The sequence below is a fragment of the Rattus norvegicus genome, chromosome 5 (genome assembly GCF_036323735.1).
Source record: "Rattus norvegicus strain BN/NHsdMcwi chromosome 5, GRCr8, whole genome shotgun sequence".
Classification (NCBI taxonomy): domain Eukaryota; kingdom Metazoa; phylum Chordata; class Mammalia; order Rodentia; family Muridae; genus Rattus; species Rattus norvegicus.
Genome location: NC_086023.1, coordinates 109,232,479 through 109,244,477, shown reverse-complemented (window position 1 = coordinate 109,244,477; position 11,999 = coordinate 109,232,479). Strand labels below are relative to the sequence as shown.

The window sequence follows — 11,999 nt, the reverse complement described above, 5'->3', positions numbered from 1 at the left end:
TCAGTAGGGAATGAGAACAGGAATCTAAAATGCCTGGATCTCTGAAGTCTTGAGTTTTATTTCCAAAGTTCCAATGACTTTTGTGTAACAACGCATGAAGCATCTTGGTTTGATTTCATTTACAAGAACTTTCATTGTTTCAGATGGTTGGAGAAACAAATGAGCCCTCCAGGAAGATGTACCCTGTTTATCTTGGAAAATCACCAAGAATTCCAAGTGCATGTGGCATGATGATAACCATCTAGAAATGGCTCTAGAAGGACCTTAACGAGTGCAGCCCCTCCCGGCTCTCAGTTGTCCTTGCCCTCACTACAGAAAGACGACTTGGCAAAGTGGGAACAAAAGTAAACTCAGAGGGAGACATGTGTGGGAGGTTTAGAGGAAAATAGCTCAAAGTTCTCTTTCTGCATTATTATCTCTTCACAACATTCTCCCCTTTAAATTACTGGCTTGCTTTCAGTGGCTGCTGTTGTTGTTTTCCTGTCAGTATGCTAGATTTAAAACAGACAAAAAAAACAGTGTAACTCTCCCTCACTCTCAGGATAAGGCACAAGAGAGTGACCATACGATCCAGTATTCCAGGACCATTCTAGCTCTTTGATATTGTAGCTTAAACGTTTCAGAGTTCTCATCTGACAATCCGTGTCTCATCCGGACAATCTGTGGCCATTCTAAGGAATGTGTTGGCCATTCTAAGGAATGTGTTCTCCACATCCCTCCCCTTAAATGAACTAGCAGGAACCAACCCAAACAAGTCACAGGCAATTAATATAAATCTTCTAGCTTAGCTCCAAGCTGCCAGGGAAAGTGTCCTTGTGACTCAGAATAGTTAGCGTCCAATTCGTCCATTAGGAAATCACAAGCTCTGATACATCCTAAGGAGATCATTTGTTCACTGTATTTCTACGGTCTGGAACTCATGATCACCATTTGTTGGACATTGAAAATTAGAGGTTTGGAATCCAGATCAATATATACACATATTTGTGATTTTCTTGGTGAATTCCCAAGGTAAATAGTAAATAGAGCACATCTTCCTGGAGGGTTCATTGTTTCTCCAACAATCTGGGGTGTGTGTGTGTGTGTGTGTGTGTGTGTGTGTGTGTGTTGGACCCTTCTGATATATCACTTTGCTCCAAGGACTTCAGTCATCATTGCCAAACTTCCTTGGAATTTAAATATTATGATTTTTTTTTGCTTTCCTGTCATCTCAGTCCTGCAGGAATATATTTAAGGCACACTCAGATTAGATTATTTAATACATTTAAGATAATTTGTCCAAGACTAAAAAGAAGTATGTCATGGGTGAACATAAGAGAATTTTGACCCAAGTATGATAGAAGTTTATAATAATTTCCCTGGTGTCAGAAATGGCTGTTAGTGGAGGGGATGGAGGTGACAGTAATCAATGTCTAAAGTTGTTTGCTTTTTTTCTTTTTTTCATACCTAATGCTACATTCACTCCAAATCTTTTTTAGGGAATGAAAGTATTCCCCTGGGGTGGGTCAACAGTGATACTTTGATTCACACACACACACACACACACACACACACACACGCGCGCGCGCGCGCGCGCGTGTGTGTGTGTGTGTGTGTGTGTGTGTGTGTGTGTGTGTGTGTTCAGAAGTCTTTTGTATTCTTTCTTTCCAGTGTTTAATTACCCAGAAGTCAACAATAGCTGAGGTGGCCTTCATCCCATCCCAAAGCACAGTAAACGACATTTTCTGCAGGTCTTAAGTCATTCAGAAACTACATAGGCTACCATTCCATGTGCTAATGGAATCAACTTCCTCCTCCTTCCATCTGTTCTCCCTACCAGTTTCCCCTCCCTTTAATCCTATGGGCTGTGCTTCATGTTCGATTAGGTTCAGAGGGTGAAGGTCTAATTATGCAAGCTTCCTCTCTGGTAGAAGAATATCAGCAAATCATATCCTGTTCTGACAACTCTTCCAGGAAAGGCTGTGTGGTGTAGAGCAAGGAGCAGTTAAGTGGAAACACAGGAGGCAATGTGTGTGTCTTAGCTTGTGTATTGGCCCCACTGTCATGCTTGGGTTTCCTCCCTCGTGGATGTTCAGGATCTTTTTAAGGGGACTCTATTTTTATTTTTAACTCAACAGAACAAGTGAAAAAGAAGATGATTTTTTTATCCAACATTATTTATTTTCAACCAATAGAAATGCATTCATTGTAAAAGCAGTAATTTAGATTTTACTATTCCTTCAGCATCCTCCAGTGTGTGAAATTCTGTAGCTCTCCAAAAATATGTTTGTGTAAATAAATTAAATACGTGGTATATTATTACATTTAAATCTAAACAAAGGCCCGGTGAAGTATTTATTATTTTCTACATATGTATGTTTTGCATGCATGTATGCAAGTCTATACAGCACATGTATTCCTGGTGCCTGTGGATGCCGGAAGAAGGCATCTGATTCCCCTGAGCCTAGAGTTACAAACAGATGAGATCTGCCATGTAGGTGCTGGGACTTGTGGTCCTCTAGATCTTCTGGCCAGTGCTTTGAAGAACAGCCAGTGTTCTTGACAGCTGAGCCATCTCTCCACCCCCAGGCCCAGTGTATTAATGCAGGTAGATGCTACATACCACAGCTGACCTTTCAACGAGAATATCCCTTGGATGTATCCAAATCACATAGTCTTACGGAGTCTTTTGCTGGTAGAAGAAGAAAAAGAGAGAGAAGTAAGAGAGATTCATGGTACCAAGGAGGGACAGAAGGAGGAAATCACAAGAAGGATTTGAAGGTTGGAGGCCACTTCTGTCTTATAAAGAACGCTGCTAACCTGGGAACTTTGAATAGGAACTAAGGTCAAGTCCAGGAAGTAGCTGGAAATCCTACCCATGCATACTCTGTGCCCGATCTTCCAGCCCAAAGATAGGCAAGATAAGCTTGGTTCTGGGCCACTAAGTCTGTGATTGTTACACAGCAACAGAAAACAAATACATTGATTTTTGTTTTATTCTAACGTGATTATCACCGTACCATCATTATGGTATGCTGATCCTAATCATCTGAGACTTAATCAATGGGAATAAATAGCAGCAAAATGATACTAGAAAATTACTTACCATCTAATTTTTCTTATCCAATTTTGATTGGAGTTTTCATTTTCTTAAGGTGATTTTTCTTTTTTTTTTTTTTTTTTGGTTTTTTTTTTTTTTTTTTTTTTTTGGAGCTGGGGACCGAACCCAGGGCCTTGCGCTTCCTAGGTAAGCGCTCTACCACTGAGCTAAATCCCCAGACCCTTAAGGTGATTTTTCTAACCTTACCCATTTCCTTTGGTTTTTGAGGCTGTGGAGTTGAGCCCAGGATTTAAAAAACCAGACTTCTCAATTTCTGACGCATACTGTTTATTCTAAAGGATTTCAGGTGAATTATAAAGTATTGTCAGACTCACTTTGCTAAAAAAGACCAGGGATATTCTCAAACCATGTCAATAATGAGCTGACAGTGTTGTGTGGATTATTTAAGCAATCCAGTGAACAGATGTTGTTTATCTGTCTACTCTTCGCCCTCTAGTACACTGCACAGTCTTTCTTTCGAGAATTCTTCCTTCTCTGGGAATTCAAGAGCTTCCAAGGAAATAGTCATGAATTTGTAAAGCTTTATCATCCTCAGAGAATATTAGATTGGCCCAGAGACTGGTGATGTATTCGGTCTGAGAGGATCCAATCCTCTACTGGAAATGTCTAACTTTTCTCCAGAGAAAGCATTAATAAACTCATGACTGGTGGGGAAGGATGTAGGAGGCAGAATTCGGAGAGTGTTGGGAGTGATGTTTCTTGCCTTGCCTAAGGAGCCAATCCACAATGAAAGAGAAAAGAGGTCAACCAGGCGGAAAAGCAGAAAAGAGTTGAAGACAAACCACTATGCAGCTGCCCCTCACCCTGCCTATGGCTTTATTATTCCCAGTCCTTCCTGACATTCCAGGGACCAACATGTTTCTCCTTTGTCATAGACCAGCTAGCTCGAGATGGATTTGGTCTCTTCTAACCAACAGAGACTCGACTCACACAACAGAAAATGTTTATTTTGATTCAGTCCAGGCAGGGAACAAGCCTGAAACAAGTCCAGTGCCACAGGGTCTGGGCAGACAGACCATGCCTGAGACAACCTCCAGCCCTGCACCACATAGCCCCATATGAGGAGCAAGCCTACGATAACTTCTGTCTGGTACCACATGGCAAGGATGGGGCACGTAGCACTCCTGAGACAACCCCAGACACCCAGAGGCCCTGGGTACTGCTAAGATGAGCAAGTAAGTGATGGAGAGATAGAGAAACAAAGAGAATGATGTGTGCACAATGAACTGGTGACTCAAGGGTAGTCAGCCTGATATGAAGAGCAGTGATGCCACCTAAGGTCATGGTGAGGTCCTGTCCTATGCTGTCACTAAAAGCCATGTCTGGGTCTGTGGCCTTGTAGCAGTGTGAGTCTGTTACCACCAAAGGTCAAGTGGACATGCCTGGTCTGGGCTGCTTCCTAGAGCCATGTTGATGTCTGAAGGCTAGGCAGAACTGGCCCCACCCTCACCTGGGCATCCTGGGAGAGCTGTCTCTGAAGCATGAGAGTGGGCTCTACACCTTGCCCACACACTACAGTAGAGCTGGCCCTGGTTGCACGAGTTGTGGCTGAGCTGGCCTGAGGGACTGATCATGGGAAAGCTTGTCCTGTCATTCCTCTGCCATGTGGAGGTATGAGTAAGGGAGAGATGCCCCTGCCTCTCCTGCCACCTGAGCAAGTGGGAGAGCTGGCCCTGTGGTCTTGAGAGTGGGAGAACTGGTCCTTCCTGCCCCTCACTGGCTACAGCATTCAGGAGAGCTCCTGTCCCTTGCCTGAGCAGCACAGTAGAAATGACCCTTGTGCAGGATGGATGAGGTGGGAAGAGGAGAGAGGTGAATCAGCCCTGAGGGTATGAGAGGAAGAGGGATGGCTCTGCCTCCTTGTAGGCTTTGGCAGTAGATGAGCAAGCCAGGATAGTGCTGGAGAGCTCTCCCTAGTGGTGCAGGCCCAGGAGAGCTGGCAGGAGAGCTGGCAGGCTCACCAGTTCAGATACCATCCACCCGGGGCCCAGATCTAGGACCTTGAGGTTCGTGCAACCCCGCCCCCAACATCTACCCCATCTATGAACTTCTGGAACCGTGAAGATCCAAAGCTTCAGGCTCTCCATGACACAGGGCAACAACAGGATATCCAAGCGGAGTCCTGATGAAACTACTGTATGATAGTATAGCAGAAGTCAGAGGCCTTGAACCAGACCAATGACTCATTGCAATAAACATTTGCAAGCAAAAAAGTGGACAAAAGAGCATACCATGGGGCACACTACAGTTTCCACAGTGAGATGTTTTTCTTTATGGGGGGAGGTTGCAAGGGGTGGAGGGCGGGTAAGAAGGGACAGGGAGATGAGTGGGGTTGGGTGCATGATATGAAATTCACAAAGAATCAGTAAAAAGTTAATATTTTAAAATAAATTTTTTTTCTTGAAAATGTCATCATGGGGCGGGGCGGGGGGGGGGATCATCTAGCCACAAAACTCATCCGAGGTTTTCCAGGACACTGTTCATCCATCTGGCTTCCATTTTTTTATTTTTCAGGTCAAAACCTGGGCTGCCATGCCAAATGCTAAGCTCAAGGACTGCCTTTTGTGCATGACCAGACAAAACACTCTTTTCTACTTTGGACATCGATGCATGAAGCCTCTAAAGCTATGCTGAATCCATCGGCCTATAAAGTGCCAGCTGGACATGATATCTGCTACCATATCGATGGCTGAGTATGATAATTAGTAACTGAAATTAAATCGTTCTACAAGCATTGCATATTTCTGACCATATTTAGCAGGCTTAAACAAAATAGCAAGACAGAAAAAGATCTATTTTACTGTGAACGCCCGTTGCTTTTCTTTCCTGTCTATTCATAGCCTTAGAGGAAAAAAACTACTACAAATTTTAAATCAACTACAAATGAAAAGCAAAAATGGAGAGAGCAATTTTTACATTTCGGCAGCTGATAACTTGTAAGGAAAAGATAATAGCGTTAAGTGTGAACTTGCTTGTCTATGATTAACACTTCACAGGTGAAACTATAAGATATTAAGCTTATAATAAAATAAATGGCATTAGTAATCCGATCTTGGTTGAATCTCTGCTTCTGTCAAAACCTTTCTTTAAAATGAAGGTGCAATGAGTACTGTGCTTAAGGGCGGAGTAGTCTGAAAACAGATGTCTGAGTTCAGACTCGACTCTACCACAAGCTCATTTCGAGCTTAAGCAAGTTGTTCCTAACATTGGTCCTCACTTTTCCCATGCATACTAAGATAAGCAGATAGATAGACATGTGAGTGTGAGTGTGTGTGTGTGTGTGTGTGTGTGTGCATGTATGTGCATACATGTACACATGGACCTGCACCAGAAGTCATGGTTTAGATATAAGTATGTCCCCCAAATCTCATGTGTTACAGCTATAATCCTCAGATGATCAAAATGAGGATTCTAGCATAAGCAGCGTTTAACCCATTGGTGGATTCATAAGTTGACAACATTTCAAGTTCAGAAACTTTCAGAGATGGTGCCTACATGGAAAAAGGAAGTCACCAAGGAACTTGTCTAAAGTTTTCTCCTTCTCCCTCCCTTGCTCTCTCCAACAACCTCCCCCAATCCCTCTCCCCCTCCCTCTCTCTCTTCTCTTTGGATCTCTCTCTCTCTCTCTCTCTCTCTCTCTCTCTCTCTCTCTCTCTCTCTCTCTCAGAAGTTAAGCTTTTCTGCAGGGCCAGTCTTCCCCAACATGATACTCTGCCTTGCAAGTGCCCCAGAAGCAGAGATACCAGACCAAGCATCACCTGAGCCTCTAAGTTTGTAAGCCAGAGACTAATTCTTCCCTTTGTAACAGCCTTTTATTCTCCCTGTTCCAAGTTCCCCAGAATAATGACTCAGACTCAAACTATATTTACAAATACCTAAGCCATATAGCTAGGCTCATTCCCTGACCTAGTTTAAAATAACCATTTATACTAATCTACATTCTGCCTCTACTCAGGTGCCATAAGTCTGTCCTCTTCACGTCTTCCCTGACCACTCTTCCCATGCCTCCTTCTATCCCACAATTCTTTCTGCCTACTAGATGCCCCACCTTCTATTCTTCCATTTCCTGTAGGCCATACGTTTTTTTCATTGACCTGTGATGCATCCATACAATACACAACACATTCTCTCTACATCCCTTCTTTAAACCTTCCTTCTCAGGTACTTGTCACTGCAATGAGAAACCTGACTAACACACCACCATGCATAGGACTGACCAAGGCCACATGCCCTCTAACAGCAAAGAACATAACACAATGGAACCAAACCAATCAAGGTAATAGACTGCCTTAAAATCACCCAGCTGGGTATTACTCAGTGACAGCAATGAACTAAGTTGTATACATGAAAACTGGTGACTCTCAGAGTAAATTTTCAATAAATTAAGTTTGAGAAGGACTTATGCTATAGGGTTACATCAGCCTCAAAAAGAAGCACAGTTCAAGAGCTTATCTTGGAACAACACAGATGGAAAACTAAGGCTAACAAGGTAACAGTTTGAACAAAACTCAAGACAGATGTTGGTTCCAGAGCTAGAGAGAGAATAGGGTTACATAGAAAGCACATAGAGGTATTGAAGCACTGATAAAAATGTTTTTTTTCTCTATCTTTATTAAATTGGGTATTTTTTATTCACATTTCAAATGTTATTCCCTTTCCCGGTTTCCAGGCCAACATCCCCCTAGCCTCCCCTCCCCTTCTATATGGTTGTTCCCCTCCCCATCCTTCCCCCATTACCACCCTCCACCCAACAATCACATTCACTGAGGGTCCAGCCTTGGCAGGACCAAGGGCTCCCCCTTCACTGGTGCTCTTACTAGGCTATTCATTGCTACCTATGCAGTTGAAGCCCAGGGTCAGTCCATGTATAGTCTTTAGGTAGTGGCTTAGTCCCTGGAAGCTCTGGTTGCTTGGCATTGTTGTTCATATGGGGTCTCAAGCCCCTTCAAGGTCTTCCAGTCCTTTCTCTGATTCCTTCAACGGGGGTCCCTTTCTCAGTTCAGTGGTTTGCTGCTGGCATTCACCTATGTATTTGCCATATTCTGGCTGTGTCTCTCAGGAGAGATCTACATCTGGTTCCTGTCAGCCTGCACTTCTTTGCTTCATCCATCTCTGATAAAAATGTTTTAAATTAGAGCTATGAGTGTAGTGTTTGTTTTCTATTTTTCCTATAAAATATACATGTATGATATGTTCCTATACTAATTAATATTTATGATAACTAAAGGCCATATTTTAAGAAAGCAAGATTGACAACAGTGTTTAGCATATTCTAAGCTCTTGATTAAAGATGAAGGACAAATGAGGACATCATGACATGCAAACATTAGGAGAAGAAAGTACCACGCCCATCTCTGTCTGTTTATTCCATTGTGTTCTGAGACTTCTTGGGAGTGTATATAAAATCTACAGTCTCATCACAGAATCCATCCTGGTGTGTTTCATGCTTTATTCAGTACAAGAAAAGATACTTGGACCCTCAGTCAGAGCTAGGATTCTATTGATCATGTACCAGTGCAAAGCCATTCCAAAGAATAATGTGTTCTGTTGCCTAATATCAGAATTAAAGAAATCCTCTAAGGAAAGAGTGATTGCCTCATAGCTACAGCTCAGTACATAAAATAACAAACCAGAGCAAATGTCTACTTCGACAGATCCTGAAAGTACAAGAATGTAGAATTTATGAAGTACCATAATGTCATGTCACTTAATGATTGACTTAGAGGGGAAGAGGCAGATTTAGAGAAGTCAATAAGTTTACTTATCATAGGAAAGAAGGGAGTTGGCAGAGTCCGCAGTGAACTGAAAGGTTAAGTACAGAAGCTATAGAAACTGTTCAACAATTGGCATCGACCCAATAGAGTAGAAGGGGCAATGGATGGGAGTGGAAGGGAAGTGGGTAAGATAAGCATGGGCGTGGGTGTGGGCATAGGCGTGGGCATGGGCACTCCACTCTAGCTACACTTTCAATGCACGGGAGTTCTCCAAGAACAAAGGCCTAACAAACCACTTCTGGAGTGGTCTTTAAATGAATACCTTTTGGTCCAAGATCCTGGGAAGAACAGAAATCTTGTAAATACTGAATAGAAAATAATAGTCCCACTCTCACTTCCATCTAACATATTGGGTGGATATATAGTTCTTTCTCTTAATTGCTCTATTCTTGAACCATATTATCCCTAGACAATCTAAGGCCGAATATACAATATCTCATACTCAAGAGAAAACTTTTTAGAAACAAAGTTGTTGGGAAACTGGTGGAAGAGATTTAAACAACTCTATTTATTCTGTCAAACTGAGATAGACAATTATTCAAAAGAAAAATAGACCAATCAGAAACGTCTCTATACAGACTAATGCCTACAACCCTTATGTCACCAGGACAATTAAATAAAAGCTTGGAAAGAACCTTTATTTCAGGTTCTTATCAGCTTGAGCCAGCTGATAGAGAAAGTAGGTCTTATGGGTGTACTCTTGAACCAGGAAAGACTCTGTGCAAAGTTTCTGTCTGGTGCCATGAGCTAAAAACATGTTTCCATTCCTTGCATTATCTTTATGGCTGACAAATGATTGCCTTGCACTTGCTCTGTATGCTTGGAAACTAGTTATATATTGCTGAGACTGTCACAAACAAGAGATTTCCTTCCTGGGGAAAAAGGAAAATTGATCTCCTGGGTACAGGGTTTAATAAAATGAAGAGAAATTTAGGTTGTCAAACTTTTTTTCCTTTAGTCTAACTTTCAGAAAGTCTGGAACCCTATTTAACAACTAGAAGGCCTTCTGAGGGCCACCATGGTGGGACATGCCTTTAATCCCAGCACTTGGGAGGCAAAGACAGGCAGCTCTCTCTGAATTTAGCTCAAGTCCGATCTACATAATGAGTTCCAGATCTGCTGGGGCTACACAGTGAGACCCTGTTCTAAAAGGAGAAAGAGGAGAAGGAGAGGAAGAAAAGGAGGAAGATAAAGAGGGAAAGGAAGACAAGGAGGAGGAGGAGGAGGAAGAGGAGGAGGAGGAAAATACGGAAGAAAGAAAAGTGGGAAGGAGAAGAGGAGGAAGAGGGAGAGACGGACAGTTCTGAATAAAACCTAGATTTTTCTTCTAGCATCTGTACCCTAGTCTACTGCTGTTCTATAGCACTGGTGGTGACAAGAAGCAGTAACCTCATAAGTCAGTCACTTGTCTCTATTCACGAAGTCAGTAGGCCTTGTTAGAAATGTCCAACTAGAACTTCTGTGAATTTCTAAATCTTAAATATGTACAGTTATTTTTTTCTCCTTTGGACATGGAAAAGGTAATAGTATATTATTTCTCTAAAAGTATGATTCAATGTGCAAAGCCAAGTTCAAACTTCTGAAACTTTGAATATTGCAGGCCTGTGACCAAGCTGTAGATTATGCCTTGCTATAGCTGGACTAGATCATAATTGCAGACACTGTTACTGTGAAAGGCTAACACAATACCTATAACAAATAAGTAATATGCATGAACAAATAATAGAACAATTGTCATAAAACTACATGCTCATGATTTATTTTCAGAAATACTGGATGAAGCACCAACTATACCTAGAGGAGATATTTAATAAACAAAACACTCAGCTCCATAGCATAGTGGGAAAGAGTGGTTTATTTAAAATGTGGTATTAAAAGAAAGCAAAATTACTTTTAGATTAATTATACTCAGGCAATGGTAGTGTAGATCTTTAGTCCTAACACTCAAGATGCAGAGACTGGCATATAGACCAGTCTGGCCTGGTCTACAGAACAAGTTTCAGGACAGTCAAAACTACACAGAAAACCCTGTCTTGAAAATGAACAAAAAAGGAAAGGGAAGAAGGGAGCGAGGGAGAAATGGAGAAAGAGGGAGGGAGAGAGGGAGAGAAAGAGGAAGAGAAAGAATGAGAGAGAGGGAGAGAGAGAAAGAGAGAATATGAGAGAGGGAGAGAGAATGTGTGGAGAGAGAGAGAATGTGAGAGAAGGGAGAGAGAGAAAGAATGAGAGAGAGGAGGAGAGAGGGATGAAGAGAATGTGTATGAGAGAGAGAATGTGTGAGAGAGAGAATGAGAGAGAGAATGAGAGAGAGGGGGAGAGAAGGAGGGAGAGAGGGAGGGAGGGGCAGAGAGAGAGAGAGAGAGAGAGAGAGAGAGAGAGAGATCAGGTTAAGGATAAAGGACAGAAGTGCATAACAGGGATCATGTGTCTCAGACAAAGTTCCAGCAGCCTTTTTATAACCATCTGAAATTACTTTAGTTGAATTAATTTGAAAAGATATACCATCCAAGTCAGAAAACCTAGGCACCCCAGGTTTTTGGTTGAGTTGTTTGCATGTTTTATTTAACTTTCTCATTAAGTTAAGCCTTCAGGTTGCTTTGTTCCTTTTTTAGGATGTTTTCTTTTATTAAAAATAATTATCATTTATAGGGTGGATTAAAGTGAGCACTTTCCATGAAAGGTTTTATGTTATAAATTATGCTCTGTGAACTTAAAAAAGCCTAACAACCAATTCATAATTATCTTGAGAGTACAAGTTTTGTTTCTTGGACACTGACCTATCAGTAAATAGATTCCTCCATCTGAGATATAAATTCCTTACCCAACAGCACACATTCCTTCCCTAGCTTACCAAGTGCATATTACAGTCCAAAAGAAGGTCACCATGAAACTAAATGACAAGGTCAACAGAGATGCCATGAGGAAATTGTTCCTGGATACCATAGCACGGTACCAAGCTCTGGTATTATTTCCAGACTGGAGTACCCAGCCATTTATCTGCTACAAACTGCAGGTGTAACTGGAGCAGTGGGTGGAGGATGTCAGACAGGAGAAAGCTGTGCTACGTCATCCTCCAAGGCCCTTGATGTGGAAGGAACAATCACCACACACACACACACACACAC

The 11,999-nt window shown here is 42.0% G+C and overlaps 1 long non-coding RNA gene across 2 annotated transcripts in view; it reads right to left on the bottom strand.

Moving 5' to 3' along the window:
• Positions 1–1,590: 1,590 nt before the first annotated feature.
• LOC102552523 (uncharacterized) overlaps positions 1,591–11,999 on the bottom strand; it is a 107,072-nt gene continuing 96,663 nt past the window's right edge. For both annotated transcript variants that reach the window (XR_010051860.1, XR_010051861.1), the window contains one exon: positions 1,591–2,671. This is a non-coding gene — a long non-coding RNA (uncharacterized LOC102552523). The remainder of the gene's footprint in view (positions 2,672–11,999) is intronic.